Source organism: Leptidea sinapis, chromosome 7 (assembly GCF_905404315.1).
Source record: "Leptidea sinapis chromosome 7, ilLepSina1.1, whole genome shotgun sequence".
Lineage (NCBI taxonomy): Eukaryota > Metazoa > Arthropoda > Insecta > Lepidoptera > Pieridae > Leptidea > Leptidea sinapis.
In genome coordinates, this window is record NC_066271.1 from 4,785,758 (window position 1) to 4,803,022 (window position 17,265).

Below are 17,265 nucleotides of genomic sequence, written 5' to 3' on the forward strand. Positions count from 1 at the left end.
TATAGAATTGACAGTATACTGTACATAACATTCCTGTTGTTTGAACATTACCCCAAGGCTTGTGTCTTCTGTCTCATGTCTTCTTTCGTCGAGTTGGTCGAGCATTTCAGAACAAACAAAGTAAGTACATGCAGTAAACGAAACTTTAGCATTGCACACTACTGTGTTTGCTGGGAAACGCTCACCCGGACTCCTTCTGTGAAGTGGTAAAATTATAGGAAATATCCATAAATACATATAAATAAAATTGGAGTGTCTGTTTGTTATATTGAAACAACAATTTTTTACTACATGTATATGAATATATGTACGGTACATACACCAAAATAACAAATAACAAAATTTTTGTCTGTCTGTTGGTTCCGGCTATGCTCTGCAATGGCTGGACCAATTTTGACGGGACTTTTATTGGCAGGTGCCTGATGTAATAAGGCATAACTTAGGCTACGTTTATTTTAGAAAAAATCTTTTGTTTTAGAAAAATAAAGTAATGTTACAATGTGTAAGAAACGGTCTGACTCTTAAGATAATTTATATGGCAAAAACAACGTTTGCCGGGTTAGCTAGAATATTAATAAATGTAGAGCCATATTTTGTTCCGTTATACTACGAAAAAAATGAAAAGAATTTTAGAAATCAAGTGATATTTTAAAGTTATTTTCAAAACTATTATTACCCCAAAATAATTTTATTTAAAGTCTACTTTCTCTGTTATTTAGTTGCACTCCAAATTTTTAACATTGGATTATTGAAAAATGTTTTTGAAATATTTTTTAAACTAAAAATTTATTTAGGCACGTTGGGCACTTTAGGGTGGAAAAAAATCACGAAGGATTAATACTTATAATTAGATACGAAAGGTGTTTAATAAAGAGAAAGAATCGGCCAATCTGACACGTCGACTTATCAGCCTAAACAGACATCCGAATCAAGGTGGGCACCCAAACGGGTCACACATCACTAAGGAAGCACCTTTTCACAATCGGCGTAATGGACAGTCCTAAGTGCAGAGGTTGTCTAGCCGAAGCGGTCTTTCTATCCTTAAAAAAACAAAACCTTAGTGAATACAAGTTCGCTCCAGAAATCTGCAAACGGCCCCGGGAGTGTTCTGAACTTCTGGAAGGAGCTGGGCTGGTTGGAATGACTGACCAATAGTGCACGCAAAATGGACCCAACTTAGTGGTTTAATTGCGGAATCAGGAGCCCCTTTACCAATACAAGAGAGAATCGATATATTGCCGGCAACATTTATTAAATCTGATATTTCTTATAATTCCTTTACTGCAGCGACTTGGTTTCATCATCCTCGAATCTCTGACCGCCTATGATAATTTTATACGAAGTTAGTTTTGAAACATTAATTAGGTAATTATTTGTAGTATGTTTTACCGATAATATCAAATACACCTTTCTAGGTTTGTGACTTTACGTACCTGTAGTTAAACGAATGAAGGCTGACACACTTCCCCCACCAATGGGGTAAGTGTAACAGTGAGCATTTTTTCATTGTTTCTTTTATTGTCCGCGGTCTCTGAAAAACAGTATTGAAATGTTAATAATGTGAATATATTTTATGCTCTATTTTAATGACCTTAACGTTCATTTTCATGTAGCAAAGCAAAGGATTGATATTCTTATGGGGCAAGTGCGAAACATTTAAAAAAAAAATCTCTTCTATTTGCCTGAAGCTTATATAAACATAATAATAACAAAGATACTAGTTGAATAGGGTTTTTAATTAAAAAAACTACAATAATAACTTTAATAATTGTAACTTTAACGAAAAATTGAAATTATAGACCAAAAAACCTTTTTTCCGAGTGATACATATAAAGAAATACTGCTCGAATAAGGAAATAAAAAATTTCAATATGAACTAAAAATTTAACGAATTGAACGCTTTAAAATTGGGACAAAGAATGTCATATAGTTATTTTTATAAATTTTAATTGGCCAGTATCGGTAGCCGTAAAAATAATCAATTGCCAAACTTTTATTGAGCTAAAACAAATTTATAAGACTTTCGTAATTCATTTTCATACTCATGTGAGTACTCACTATCTATATATTAGGGAATCAAATGACTGTCTATCTATCTGACCTGGTTTGACCCTCCTCAGCTAACATGAACACCCAAACTCCTCCGGGGGTTCTATATATCTTGGAAAATATGTGGTCACTCAGCGAGGTCTGTAATCATCTGCGATGGTTCTGAATTTCTGGATGGAGCTGGGTTTGTTTGAGTGAAAGCCAGCACACAAAACAACTAAGGAATTTAATTTAATATAGTATACCAGTTAGATTAAGGATTGGTCTCCGCTGTGCTCCGAATCGATACCGCACTATCTAAGAGCAACAGCTTTTTTATTACGTCAACTATAAGAAGCATGTGTGCGTGGCATCTTGACACTCAATGGCATCTTTCAAATTTTGTAACATACGCTTCGTGTTATTTACATTGCAATTAATTCAATGCAAAATACTTACTGATGATATTATGTGATCTTAGTGTCTTTCTTATTTCTTGTTGTATTATTTTTACAACGTTTAACTACGCAACCCGGCACATTTTAGTTTCGATTATTAGCAAAATATAACAGAACATGTGGCACGTCAACGTCGTACATTGTTCGAGACTAGCTCGAGTACGCCCATATACATTAGTTGCCGCACTATACAACTACGCCTACGGTATCTAGTTGGAGCACAGCGGAGACAATCCTTAATCTAAGACATACCATAATTTCAGTTTCAGTTATCAAATCTTTTGATGAAGGCGCTTATCGATATAAAATTCATGCTAACAAAATTTTTGCTAAATCCTAAAAAATCCAGTGCATAGTTAGTAAATAAAACATTGTATTTGTTGGATGCAATTACTACTCGTAATTGTGACAGTAATCACGACCATCATGTTCACGAAGCATCCTTACACAAACAATGAATTCAAGCTCTAAAGGTTGATGCATCCGATATACGATAATTTATATTTATAAGTAGATACATTTCATTATTTATTATGAAATATTTAATGTTTAAAATGAATTTAACTTTGAACACGACTCATATATTTGATGCAGCATCTTAAAAACTTTTTTTTCGTATATTATAGTCATTGTAAAATACTCTATTTTTTGAAAAGAGTGGCCGTTGAGTTTCTTGTATGTCCTTCTCACGAGCTCTACTTTTTCCGAATATATGGTAGATTGGAATATTGAAAAGAATTATATATTTTAGTGATGATTCAAAAGCGCTTAGTTTAAGCTTATTTGAATTAAGCCTATTTAACTTTGATTTTGAAAAAATAAACGATTTTCTGTTTCTGTTTACAAAAAAAACTAAACGTGTATTGAACACTTGTTTTATAAAATTTCGATTACATATAGCACAAGCAACAGAAAGACACAGAGTCTTTCTGTTGTTTAGCGTTCAACAATCTTTATAGCCATTGCTAAGTTTAGACTTATTATTTGTTTAGGTGTATCTAAGGGATAGATCATATGCTTAAGTAAGATAATATGATGACAGATAGATGACAATGATAAAAAAAGAAAACAATGAAAGTATTTTGTCGTCCCCTGAGCCAGTAACATTAAATTGAAAAATACTATATGTTTTACGCCTTGCTAGGCAAATCTACATCTTTACCAGTCGGAGGCTCCTTTGCATAGGATGCCGATTAGATTATGGGTACCACAACTGGTGTATAACGAGTTTACTAACATTACTGTGTTTCGGCCTGAAGGGCGCCGTAGCTAGTGAAATTACTGGGCAAATGAGACTTAACATCTTATGTCTCAAGGTAACGAGCGCATTTGTAGTGCCGCTCAGAATTTTTGGGTTTTGATCAAGAATCCTGAGCAGCACTGTATTGTAATGGGCAGGGCGTATCAAACACCATCAGCTGAACGTCCTGCTCGTCTCGTCCCTTATTTTCATAAAAAAAATCTTAACATTAAAGCATTCCAGGTATACTTTGCCTACTTTTGAATGACATATTTTTATGGTTACCAACTGAAATATACCACTAGCATATACCTAGAGACAACAGAACTTTACTTTAAACTGTAATTATAGATCATGCAATAGCATGACAAGAGATAACACAACTCAACGCGACGGTATATAAACTAATCGAACCAGATTCGACACGACTAATGCGACGATTTATCGAATATTGATTTTAGGAGTATGCCCCTGAGTACTACATGAATAAAACAGGATTGCTTTTATTAAACGCTCTTGTCTCTGAACCTACCGCTCTAATTTGAATCAATTTAGAAGTATTTAGCATATAGGTAGGACTAGAATTCAAGGTAGAACTCAAACTGCTTCTGAGTATTTTACAAGTTCACTCCAGACTTAAAATCAAATCAAATCAAAATCACTTTAAAAATTTAGGTCAACGAATTGACATATACTGTAAAAGACATATACTACAAGATGTCAAAACACTTGCCAGCTTGTAGTATATGTATTTGTTGTAGCATATGTTCAATTCACATAGGTACAGCTACAATTTTTTAATTAAAATCTATGTAAAGTGATGTAACAAACATTAAAACACGTTAAGACTTACACGAGTAGGTAAATAAAAAAATAAATGTTAATAAATTTAATAAAACCACAAGTTTCCAGTATATAGTAGATGCATCAATCTATGCACGCTGTAATAACGATATTATGCCAGCTTAGTATTAATGTTTATAAAGATATATAATAAATTTAAAGTATCCACTTCAAGTAGCGCTCGTTTACGAGCAAGATGCACGGACCAGGCATCACCTCCCCTCCATATTTAAGGGAATGAAAACTACCCGCCCCACGAAGCCGCCACAAGCAATTACGGTTAAGGGAGCTTGAAGAAGCCTGCCACTAAAACTGAATGAATGAATTACAAAAAATCATTTTGTAATTCAGTTCAGTTAATTTTAATTACAAAATATTCAAACTAAACAATGCTTATAACTTTAAATTTAATCTAATATATAAAATTCTCGTGTCATGGTGTTAAACTTTGAATTCCTCCGAAACGGCTTGACCGATTTTTCATCCCCCTAAATGTTAAGGGTGGTCAGCATTAAAAAATACATACAACTTAAAATTTTCACCCATCTACGTTCAACAGTTACTTTTGTATCGCGATTTTAATATCGGCAATACAACATTTGCTGGGTCAGCTAGTTATAATATAATATTCTCAACACTCTGGCTCCTTCTCAAGTCCAAGTTACGTCTGTTGGTGCTAGGGCTGCTGCTTCGACTTTCGAAGACAGCAAACGTCGTAAATATGTTGGACTTAGTGAGACATCTTTGGTCCGTGGGGTCCAGAGGCGCGGAGAATGTACAAAGTACTATCTACGCGCCTCAATAGGGCTACTGGAAACCCAAGTGCTGGCAGCTATTCATCAAAGGATCAGCCTAGCTATCCAACGCAGAAATGCTGCCAATATTCTTGGTAGACTTCAAGTGAAGTGAACAGGAACATTTCTTGTACACATTGTTTAATTCAAATAGTGGTTTCTTCCTTGAATATTGAAGAAATGAAGTATATTTCAGAAAGTTTTCCATGAACATGTTACACATTGAAGTAATACGATATCCGTTTGTACTGTGTCATTGGTATAACCTTTAAACAAAGAGTCGTTAATATTACCTATGAAAGTCAGTGTTTGCATTTCCTGTAAAAGCTCAAGTACCATAAAAACCGGCTAAGTACGAGTTGGACTCGATTTGCGTGAATTTTCATAGTGTTTTTGTAATTTATTTACAATACTAATCTATATAATAATAATCGTAACTAAGTAAAAAGTGTAATAAGATTTAATATTTTTTTATTACTTGCTGTGTGTTCTACAAACAAAACTGAAACGGATTGCATCATGCCTTGTTTGTTTGTTGTGCTGTAGGTGCTACAAATAAACATGAGATATCAGAACTTTGTCACAAGGCATCCAAAATATTATTATAACGCATTCTATATGAAGATATTTTTGGGTATTGAATCAGACAGACTTCCATAACTTAACATTGGTAAAATGCACAAATCGACAAAAAAATGCATGTAATCCCATTTTAGTTTATATTTTTGTTTTATGTTTATTTCTTTACCTAGGTAACACTGATAAGGTTTAGAAAATGAAAAACGGCGAATAAAGAAAGTTGCCAATACTTTTATTGTTTTTCGAAGTAATCTCTGTTCCTCTCTACACATCGTTGCATTCGATGGAACCACTGAGAAAAGCAGTAGGCCCATTCTTCCTCAGGGCCTCTTCTATGGCATTTTCGTACGCTTTCACCGCATCTACAGGGCTCGTAAAGCGAATACTTGGAATATTATCTTTAGTTCTTGGGAATAAATAAATGTCGCAGGGCGCCAGGTCAGGACTGTATGGCGGATGACTCATTATCTCGACACTTGCCATAGTCAAATATTCAACAGTCCGTTTTGCGGAGTGCGCTGAAGCATTGTCGTGGTGAAGGAGGATCCTGCTTCGAAGGCGCTGCCGTCGAATTTTTTCCAAGAGAGCAGGCAAACAGCGATTGACATACCAGTCTGCAGTAACTGTCCTTCCATCTTCTAGCACAACGTTCGGGAAATGACCTTTCCGACCAAAGAATGAGGCAATCACCTTTTTTCCTTGACATCTTCCTTTCTTTACCTTAGTTGACCGATCCTCGAAAGGAAAAAACCCACTGAGCTGATTGTCTTTTAGTTTCGGGTTCGTCACAATATATGCAGCTTTCATCACCTGTGACGATGTCAAATACACCATTTGAGTCACCGCCGTTGAACTTATCTAACATTTGGCGACACCAGTCCATGCAAAGGTGTTTCTTGTCGTCGGTTAAAGTATGGGGAATCCATCTGGTACAAAGCTTCCTGACGCCTAAATGTTCGTGTAATATTTTTTAACTTGACTCACCAATGACCAATGCCTAGGCTTGCCCGTACCTGCTGATAGGTCACTCTCTTATCTTCCTCTATCATGTGTCGCACAGCACTGGTGTTATCTTCAGTAGTCACTGTTAAAGGACGTCCCTCACGTGGATTATCATTAAGATTGCTACGTCCACGCTTAAACTCGTTAAACCAATTGTAAATCACTATTTACTATTTCACTGTGCCACTGCAAGAGATGGGGCTTCATTAAGAAATGCTAATGGCAGCCTATTATAGCTATGTTGTTGAGTAAGCCCACAACGAAAGTCATAATAAATCATTGACCGAAAATTTTCTCGCGTTAGGTTCATTTTCACGTGTAACAAGAGTTTAAAATTTGCCGCCAATTCACAAAAACAAATGACAAATGAATACAATATACTACATTAGGTTACCAAAGAGTTCTAAAATTCAAAAAAGTTTTCATTAGCAATGTTTCTAACTGGCCAGTTCTAAACATTTTCAGTGTAAACCGCGTACTGAACTGAACCTCGGACTTTAACATTCACAAGTATAAATCATTCACAAGTATAATATAACATAACTAATATTCAACAACAAAGCTTTAATGAGAATGTATCATATAAAACAAATTGGCTTTACAAGAACGTTCAACTACGGGTGCCGGTGTTGAGCTAATCAAGAATATCTTTGAAGCCTGGGAGGAATCACAGAATGCACTTGGTATCTTCTCTGATTTATCTAAGGCTTTCGATTTTATTAAAAAATCAATGTTGTTCAGAAAGCTATGTCACTATGGTATAAAGACAACTGCGCTTGATCTTCTGATTTCATATTTGATTAATATAATTCAGGAGATCTTTGTGAATGGCAGGAGATCTTCTGGGACTCCTCTCAGTATTAGGTACCACAGGGGTCTATTTTTGGACCATTCCTCTTCCTTTTTTACATAAATGATGTACTTTTACTTCTTTGTCCCGTTCATAACATAATTATTTGATTTTGAATAAAGCGTATTGTAGTGACATTGCAATATGGCCGCTGGCTCAGTGCGGTGTCGTAGTGTCGATAGAGCAAAGAATACATAAAATTTTAAATATTGTTGGGGATTTTGTTAATTTTACATTTTTTTAGTTAATACTATATCATATACACTAAATTTAACATCCGCACCACAGGTACCTAGTCAGTTAATTTAATATTCTATAAGTACCAAATAGATATTTGTTTTTTTGTAAGTCGATTTACTTTTAATATAAATAACACGAAACATTGTAAACATGTACTGTTGTTGATCATTTTTTTATCATAATTCAATTACAATATTTTAGGAAGAGATGAAACTTATTACAATTAAACAATAAAACTACTACTTTTACTAAATTACTTACCTATAATACAGCAAATACTTTCCTTCACCTAAAACGACCACATTTTTTCAATACCATGCTAAGAACTACAATTAAATCCTATTTTTTTGTAAAATATTTCTTATCAAATTCTCATTATTAATCCTCACAATTAAAAAAAAAACGAAATTTTAAATTGCAAAAACTGAAAACTTTTAGGTCTCAAAAGGCTTTGGACAATAATTATAATGTAATCAATTTAATTTAATTATCTCGTAGTATTTATCCGCGATAAATGAACACTTCACAATCTTGTCGAAGAGCTGGCAACACTGACACTGTTGTGAGCCGCCCGTTGTCGCCAGTTAACGACGCAACCGGAGCTACTAACTATAAACATCCAGTGACTGGAATCCACGACCCATCAGACATATCTACAGACATTTTAATACTCATATAACCAATTTGTGCTCAACTTGGAGCTATTGCTATACAGTTCATGGGTCACTTCAGGGTGGTCCAAGAACAAATTGGGTATAAAGGCATAAAAGGCATTTATTTTCTCAAAATTGATTCCTTTAGAATTCTTTTTGATGTCATTATATATGTTTTTTTTTATGAAAATAAGGGACGAGACAAGCAGGACGCACAGCTGATGGTAATGGATGCGCCCTGCCCATTACAATGCAGTGCCGCTCAGGATTCTTGAAAAACCCCAAAAATTCTGAGCGGCACTACAGCTGCGCTCGTCACCTTGAGACATAAGATGTTAAGTCTCATTTGCCCAGTAATTTCACTAGCTACGGTGCCCTTCAAACCGAAACACAGTAATTACACATTACTGCTTCACGGCATAAATAGGCGCCGTTGTGGTACCCATAATCTAGCCGGCATCCTGTGCAAAGAAGCCTCCCACTGGTAAAATGTATGGATATATAATGTCATGAAAAAGAATTCTAAATGATTCAATAATAATTATATATATAAATATTATACTAGACACTACTACCGCTTTGGAAACAAATGGCGCTCTGAGATAGAAGGAGCGGCGCAAGAAAATCTCCCAAAATTTTTTTTTTCGCTCTTTTTAATGAAATATACAATATTGTATATTGTCATTGCAATTGCTATATAATAATCATAATCTAGTCCCAGGCTGTCGGATCACTTAGATATTGCTGTGGAGTAGTAGGATTTACGACAGAGCCATTTTTTAATAAAACATTTAAATTTATTTATAGATTATGCCTGAACAGTGGCTGGGACTTTATTATAAATGTTACCCTTAAAGCTATTATGTATCTTATGAAGCCTACTAGAATTAGTTACAAGCAATCCCTTATTTCTAGTGTTATAATAATGAATTGCCCCAAAATATTTGAGCATTTCATAACTTTTAATAAAAATATATATATTCCCAAGTATCAATAATTATGAATTATATTATGCAAATTTAAGCAAAATTATCAAATTGTAAGTGAATGTATTTAGTGAGTATTGAATAATATGTAGATGAAAATTCTTTTTTGTTAAGTTGGTTGGTTGATTAAGTTCTCATGACAGGCTTCGTAATGCTTGCTTAAATGTCACTGCTTGTGGCGGTGACATGGGAGTGTTCGTTCCCTTCCCTAAAATATGGTCAAGGGAGGCGATGGCCCATGCGTCATGCTCGTGAACAGGCGCCCCTTGTGATAGCAAGGTGATCCTGTTACCAGAAACTGCTTCATGTTCTTCAAATTAAAGTATCTTTTATAATCGCTAAAAAATATTCACAAAATACCTTTATGTCTTTATGTGTGTGTTGATTTAAAAGAGTGGCAATGAGTTTCTAGCCACTTCTTATCGTTAAAGCTCAATCTTTTACCTAGTGGCGGTAAATGTAAAGAGAAAATTAAAATTTTGACAATCATAAGTGTCATTTCCGTGACCTACATGTTTAAAATAATATTGATTTGATTTTGTCATAATCCAGCGATCTTTTGATAGTATTCACCAACATGGTCATGGTGGAGAACTAGATGTACCTCTCTATTGTCCATTATACCGCAGATTAAATTTGATGACGTAATTTCAATACGTATTTTATTAATAATGATATTATAATTATATATAGTGATACCTAAATCTTTAGAAAAATTTCGTGTCGCGTTGTTTGTCCGCGATGGACTCATAAACTACTGATCTGATTTTAATGAAATTTTGTACACTGATTTTTCTAGGGCGTTTGACACGGATTTTCTTCTTTCTAAAATGTCAAATTACTGGTTCGATATATCAACTGTTAAATGGTTTAATAGCTACTTAAGCAATAGAGCACAGTTTGTTGGAGTCAGAAACAACGATGGCACACACTTAACCTCCGATCTATCCCCTGTAACTAAAGGCGTTTTCCAGGGATCGATTCTTGCCCCTTTGCTGTTTGCTTTTTTTACGGCCGACACTACGAATTGTATCAATTATTGCTTATATCACCTTTACGCTAATGATACGCAACTCTATGTATCCTTCGATCCTGTAGACACAGTGGCAGCCACCCTTAAACTTAATTCTGACTTAGAGTAAATACGTTTATGGGCAAAAAGGAATTGCTTAGTGCTAAATCCCATGAAAGTGTATGGTAAAACTGTTGTTAATAAAATAAACATGCTTAATCCCATAATAAAAATTAATAATAGTATTATTGAACAAGTCAAGGAGGATCGTAATTTGGGAGTTATGTTTGACACCGCACTGCGCCTCGAAACCCTTAATTCTGTACTCAGTAGCCTATATCGCTTAATAAACAGAGGCTTATATTAGTGTCAAGTTAAGAATACGTCTATACGAATCGCTTGTATTATCAAGACTGAATTATGCTGACGTCGCTGTTTATGGCGCTCTCTTAAGCAGGACTGCAAAGATTATTTAACGAGTCCAAAATGCTTGCGCCAGGTTTTGCTTCAACATCCCTGCTCGCTCACATATCACTCCTTACATTAATGAAGCAAACATCATACAAATGGAATCTCGCAGAAGACTACATCTCGCCATTCTACTCATTGGGGTGCTTAACGGTATCCCAAAATACTTGCGTGAGAAACTTATGTGATTGACTGATAGGTCAGCGGGCATTAAGCCAAATTTTTACCTTTATTGGCTACGCCGAGGCATAGAACAGTCGCATTTAAGGAAAGTTTTAAGTTTGCCGCAACTAAGTGCTGGAATAACTTACCACAACCAGTAAGATCACTAAAATCATCATTCAATAATAAATTAAAAAGTTCATTTATCCTAATCCTTTAATTACACAAAAAAAATAATCATTCCAGCAGTTAGACCGTACGTTCTTATTGCCTGCAGGCAGCGTTTGTTTTTTGTAATACTACTTTTGTTTTATTGTCTATTTTCCTGTTTATTTTTATTTCTATTTCGTTTATTTTATTTATTTTTTTTTGGTTTCATCGTTTAATTTTAATTAGTTAGTAATTGATTGATAACTTGAGCAGGCTGTATCCGTGATGACACCCAAGTAACTAAGGCTCCCTCTACATTAGTAGACTGACAACCATCGCTGCAGCTTGCTGCAGCACAATGCTGAGTCAGAGACCTGTATTTGATCACATACAAAAATTAATTGTTGCTTTTATTTTAGATTTAGTGTGGTTTTATTGTAATTTTTTTTTTGTTAATTTTATTGTATTATTTGTAAGATGAATGATCAAATAAAATAATTTTCTTCTTTCTTTCATTAGCAGCTAATCGCCTGCCGTGATGTGCATCATCTGCGTAAAAGACGTGGTGCACCGCGTGGCGTGTGCTCATTTTCCATGGTAGGTGATTTCAAATTGATGCAGCACTTAGATATTTTGCTCAAACAGTTTTAGTTAGTTGAAATAAGTGAAAATAGACATGCCGTGACTTTGTTCCGGGGCATCTGCCTGTTGTTTTGAATAACAATAAGGAAGTTTGGCTTTGCGGTCGTGATAAGATCATTGTCAGATGATACGCATTTCATGGCTGAAGGACACTCTTCCAAGTGAGGTAGGGTTTCATATTATTGGATACCTTAGAACACCGAGTTTGCACAGACATGCGACCCGGTTACATAGGAACTGCCCCAGGTGATCGGTACAGCTATCGATTAGTTTAAGTACTAGTTTAATTTTTAATTAAAACACTTTTTTTTGTTTTTATTAAAGTTACATTTTTAGTTAACCCGATGTTTCAAGACCTTTCCAGATCTCATTTTCAGAAGCTTGGCTGTAACTTCATCACTAGCTCTGTGCTCTTCAAAAATACTCTTGAGAATTTTTGTCTGTTTATATATGTATTTGTGTATGTCCGGGTATAATGCAAAAACTACTGAATAGGTTTAATTATATTGCATAACATTATCATGCTAGATGCAGGCAATGTATTTTTTTTGTTTTGTAGCGTCCATGTGTACGGCTACGCGGGCAGTGGCAAATGTATCATAAATACATCATACATAATTTATATGACAACAAACTAACTACAAGCGAAAAAACAGCTCTCTAGCAGCTCTAACCTAAGCTTTAGTTCTTCTGCTTTACTTTAGAAAAAGGCAATCTTGTAGGTATTAGGTATCTTGTATATTAGATACCTAAAAATGTGTAAATGGCACATTACTTTTGAATATGGACCATCATGTACAAACAATTTTACCAATAATTATTTGTTAGGTATAAATTTATTCAAACAAAACAATGCTTTTGACTATATTTACAATACTATGATTACATTAAATTACAACTATCATTACGGGGAAGTGTACCAAGAATACCCACGGGACAAGTGTCTGGACTCTGGACATCAAATGGCACAAAGATGTAAGACTCACTAAGACCGACGTTAAAATATAATATATTTGCGACGTTTGCTGTCTTCGGCAGTTGAAGCAGCAACCCAGCACCAACTGAAGTAACTTGGACATGAGAGTGTCGACGCAAGTCGCGTCCCACTCCAGCGCCCTGCCCAACTTCCACCATGCCCAAGACACGAGGGTCATTCCATCAGGATGCATGCCATCGCGGCGGCAATACCATTTGGCTCTAAAATAGCTAATAAGAGTGGCAATACCCTGCGGATAACTTCATTAATGCTAGCATGACATTTATTTTATATCACCATTGGGAGGCACCTTTGCACAGGATGCCGGATAGATTATGTGTACCACAACGATGCCTATTTCTGCCGTGAAGCAGTAATGTATAAGCATTACTGTGTTACGGTCAGAAGGGCGCCGTAGCTAGTAAAATTACTAGGCAAATGAGACTTAACATCTTATGTCTCAAGGTGACGAGCGCCGTTGTAGAGCCGCTCAGAATTTTTGGGTTTTTCAAGAATCCTGAGTGGCACTGCATTGTAATGTGTAGGGCGTATCAATTACCATCAGCTTAACTTCCTGCTCATCTCGTCCCTTATTTTCATAAAAAAAATACACAAATAAAACTAAAAACAATATTTTATGACCGATGCCGTACTCGAGCCTCTAGTGTTCCGTGCCAGCGCTCTTTCCAACTGAGCCATCCGTTAAAGTGACGAATCGTTGATAAGATCTTGCATACTTTGTTCAACTCTTTGGTTGTGGCTTCATCTATATACTTCATTAATCCAACAAACAATTATTATAATTATGAACTAAAACCTTAACCCTTAGCAAAGAATTTATAAAAGAACAAGTACTCTTAGTTACATTGGCACGCGCTGGTCGCTACATACCCTTCATGAATGTTTGGAATTATTAAACAAGTTTTTGTATTTAGCCTGATGTTGTTTGTTTTCTTTTTATGACAATGCTTTGTTGGTATGTCTTCGGGATAAACATTCTGATTACACACGAAACACAGATAATTTTTAATGCACGTCTTTTTGTACCTAAATCAGAGCGCAGGCCCGTAGCAAATTCTGTTGATGTCTTTGCCTTGGTCTGCCATGAGATTGAAGTGTTAAATACTAAACAATTTGTTGTTTTAAAGTGGTAACCCTCATTTCTTCAATTAAAATTAATTACACAAATAAAATTTGAAATCAAAATAGTATGAACGATGCGGGACTCGAACCCGTGACCTCTCGAGTTCCGTGCGAGCGCTCTTGCCAAATGAGCCAACCGTTCGAGTGACGTGTAGTTGATAAAATCTTGTATGCTTTGTTCAACTCTCAGGTTGTGGCTTCATCTACAGGATTTACTTTACAGTTGATAACCTGCTCAACCCCAATATTTGCACATTATGAAATTGACTTGAGATGTGGCCCCAGCTAATCTAAACTATTTCTTATGTTGTAAAGTGATTGACTGGGATTAATTACACAAGGATTTCCTATTGAATTCACGCAAGATAGTATTAACGTTTTTAACATGAATGGACTCAATGTAAAATATCGATAAATTATCGAGCCTTTCTTTTATAATTTTTGTCCCCTTTTCATTTTTATATTATATTTATATATGCACAAGCGGGCAGCGAGTGGGCAAGCAGAGGGGGTCATGACTAGGTCGGACTCTATGTCAACTTAAAACGCGCGAATTTTCAAATTGGTCCTAGAAACGATTTTTGGTGTGGTTTTTGGTGACGTGAGAGTAAGACGTGATGCCATAAGGACGGATTTTTTGTGCTTCTTCTGGTGCCCGCTCAGATGTAATGCCCTAGGCAATTGCTTAATTAAAGGTTAATCCGTCACTGCATCTACAGGATCTGATTTACAGTTGATAACCTGCTAAAGCCCAGTATTTGCATATAAGGAAATTGACTTGAGATGTGGCTCCAGCTCAATTAAACAATTTGTTATGTTTTAAAGTGATACCCCTCACTTCTGGGATTAATTACACAATTTGATAACAAAATTTTATGATGCGGGACTCAAACCCGCGAACTCTCGCGTTCGGTGCGAGCGCTCTCACCATCTGAGCCAACTGTGCGAGTGACGCATGGTTGATAAATTCTTGTATGTTTTAACTCTCAGGTTGTGGCTTCATCTACTCTACAGGGTCTACTTTACAGTTGATAACTGCTCAACCCGAATATTTGCATATTAGGAAATTGACTTGAGATGTGGCTCCAGCCAATCTAAACAATTTGTTATGTTTTAAAGTGATAACCCTCACTTCTGGGATGTTAGATTACACGTGTACCTACATGTAATCATGAATGAACAGTAGAACGGCATATCATATTCTTATTTATTTTGAATACGAACGTACCTAAGCCCGAGTCGAAATTCACGATTTGGGCAACCTTTCTCCATTCCCTACTGTAATAGAAATATGTCCTTTCACATAGGGATGTGACCTACCTGTGTACCTACAGAATCTGACGTATGACACTTTTGGAGCCCACGGCACATTTTATCTATTCTGCCCATCACATACTTAGTTAATCACCAGCACAGTCTTGTCAATCAATCAGTCAACTTTTTCCTCGCACGGCCACTTTGTGGAATCAATTACCGGCTGCTGTTTTCCTGAAGTGATACGACTAACGGCCGTTCCCAATATTCAGTCTATCTCTTACTTGACATAAAATACGTAACTATCTTTGAATTTTCTATCCCAATAAAATTATCTACGGTAACTCACCTTATCCGTACACGCTGTCTGTCGATGGGACGACGTATAGCTTAACAGCGATAGAAGTTTGTATGGAAATTGCAATTCACGCGTTCCAATATAAGGCGATAAGAATGACTTATCGTGTATATTGGGACAGCTTCAGATTATTGACAGTAGAAGGTAGTAATTTATCACTATCTATAGATAGTATATTGGGAACGGCCGTAAGAGACCTTCGAGCACAGATCAGGCTCCCACCTAAAACCTGATGGCAAAAGCATTTATTTTTCTCAAAATTTATATTCTCAAAATTGATTCCTTCAGAATTCTTTTTGATGTCATTTCTAATATACTAGATACTACTACCGCTTCGGAAACAAATGGCGCTCTGAGAGAGAAGAAGCGGCGCAAGAAACTCTCCCAGCATTCTCTTTTTGCGCTCTTTTCAATAAAAATATACAATATTGCACAGTAATTTCTATCGCTATAAAATAATCACAATCTAGTCCCAGGCTGTCCGATCATTTAGATATTCAGCTGTGGAGTAATAGGATTTACGACAGATCCATTTTTTATAAAACATTTAAATTTATTTATAGATAATGCCTCAACAGTGGCTGGGACTTTATTATAGAAGTGTATACATTTACCCTTAAAGCTATTATATATCTTATGAAGCCTACTAGAATTAGTTACAAGCAATCCCTTATTTCTAGTGTTATACTAATGAAAATCACTATTAAGAGCAAAAAGGTGACGATTTTTGTGATGGCAGCGCATCTCTTGACACCTGGTGTTGCGGATGTCCGAGGGCGGTCTACTCACCGCTTCTTATCATGTGAATCTCTTGTCCGTTTGCCCCCTTTTATATAAAAAAGTCTAGTGCTTTCCACTTTTCTCTAGACAACCAAGGATATGTTCTGATATGCACTGCGAGCACTGCACAGTGCTATCACTGTAGAAAAATTCATTCCTTTATGGACTGCCAGTATACTGCCGCAGTACCCTAGGGAAATATATGACGTAATAAATCGCTGTCATATTCTACTGTGAGCACTGGCGTTTCCGAGGTAAGGTACTCGCAGTACTTTGATCACGTGATCAGTCAAAACCACTCGAGCGCCTAACGTTTTATAAACAATACCTACAGTTTAATCCCAAATATTTTTAATTCGACAGTACCCTAGCAACAGTTTTTTTAATGAACTAGAAAACTTTAATACACTCATTTGAATGCTGCGTCAAAAGTGCGGCTGACAGTATACGGGATTGCGTTCCGTTCTAAATAGTAACCAATATAACTGGCTATAAAGGAACGGGTTCACAGTACCTATACTAAATTGACGTCACACTGTACAGTGGTTGCAGTGAATATCGGAACATACATAGTCTCGCCTTTTTGTGTGCAAAGAAACTAGTCGGTACCTCCATGGGATTTTAGTCACTTCCAGAAAATAAGAAAT

At 35.8% G+C, this 17,265-nt stretch overlaps 1 long non-coding RNA gene across 1 annotated transcript; it reads right to left on the minus strand.

Annotated features, from left to right (window-relative positions):
- Window positions 1–1,439: 1,439 nt before the first annotated feature.
- On the minus strand, window positions 1,440–8,437 carry LOC126965403 (uncharacterized). The gene is made up of 3 exons (XR_007729534.1): window positions 8,296–8,437; window positions 2,102–2,266; window positions 1,440–1,531 (listed from the first exon to the last, which is right to left on the minus strand). It is a non-coding gene; the product is annotated as an uncharacterized LOC126965403 (long non-coding RNA).
- Between the last annotated feature and the right edge of the window lie 8,828 nt (window positions 8,438–17,265).